The 1,170-nt window shown below is 36.3% G+C and overlaps 1 pseudogene; it reads right to left on the bottom strand.

The window, feature by feature from the left end:
• Positions 1-1,071, bottom strand: part of LOC102866292 — a 5,213-nt pseudogene extending 4,142 nt beyond the window's left edge.
• Positions 1,072-1,170: the final 99 nt, after the last annotated feature.

The following is a 1,170-nucleotide window of genomic DNA, read 5'->3' as shown; positions in this document are numbered from 1 at the left end:
TCTGACATACTTTGGGCATACTGCAAAGAGGGACCAGTCCTTGGAGAGGGACATCGTGCTTGGAAGGCTGGATGGATAGCACAGGAGGGGGAGATCCTCGATGAAATGGATTGATTCAGTGACTGGGGCAATGAAAGTAGATGTGTCAGAGACAATAATGTTGTCACAGGATAAAGCAGGTTTCAGGACTATTGTACATAGTATTTCTGTGAGTCACAAATGACTCAATGGCACATAGCAACAACAGTTAGCCAATGACCTTTTAAAAAAAACCAAATCCTGATCTTATTGATGGTTTCAATTGGTTTTCTATTTTCTATCTTATTGATTTCAGCTCTTGTCCTTATAATATTTTTTTTTCTTCTAGAGGCTGTAGGATTATATTTTTTTCTATTTGATGAAGGTGTTGAGTTAGATACTTGATTTTTCATGTTTCTTCCTTTCTTACAGGTATGCTTATTGCTATGAATTGCCCCCTGAAGACTGTCATAGCTGTATCCCAGAGGTTTTTGTATGTTGTACTGTCATTTTCATTTGTTTCAAGGAATTCTTTTTTATTTCATTCTTTATTTCTTTTATAACTTAATCATGCTCTAGAAGAGAGTTATTAAATTTCCACATAAGTGGCTTTGTAAGTTTTACCTTCCTGTGGTTAATTTCCAATTTTATGTCATTGTGGTCTGAGAAGATATTTTGTATTATTTTAATGTTTTATGTAATTATTATTTTTCCATTAGTCCTTAAAAACTTTGTTTCTGCTACATGTTGTCAAGTGGACTAAGACTCATAGCAACATAGTGGATGTGAAGTCTGTTTTTTCCCATCTTTATCATTTCTAATACAATCAAGTCCACAATTACAGTCACTGTGTCAATCCATCTCATTGAGAGATACCACCTCCCTGACTGACAAACTGCTTTTCCAAGCTCAATATCCTTTTCCAAGGACTGGGCCTTTCCTAACCACATACCCGAAGTATGCCAGACAAAAAAGTTCACTATCCTTATCTCGAAATAGTCCCCTGGCTGCAACTTTTACTTGACATATTTTACTGTCCTTTTGGCTGTCCATGGGACATTTAGCACTCTTCTCCAGCAACACAACTCAAAGGTTGAGATCAATCTGCCAACCTTATTCACTGTCAATTTTCAGATGTATAGCAAGCAATTG

Source organism: Elephantulus edwardii, unplaced genomic scaffold (genome assembly GCF_000299155.1).
Source record: "Elephantulus edwardii isolate Elephantulus edwardi_28Jun2011 unplaced genomic scaffold, EleEdw1.0 scaffold00035, whole genome shotgun sequence".
Lineage (NCBI taxonomy): Eukaryota > Metazoa > Chordata > Mammalia > Macroscelidea > Macroscelididae > Elephantulus > Elephantulus edwardii.
This window is presented reverse-complemented; position numbering and strand designations above follow the sequence as displayed.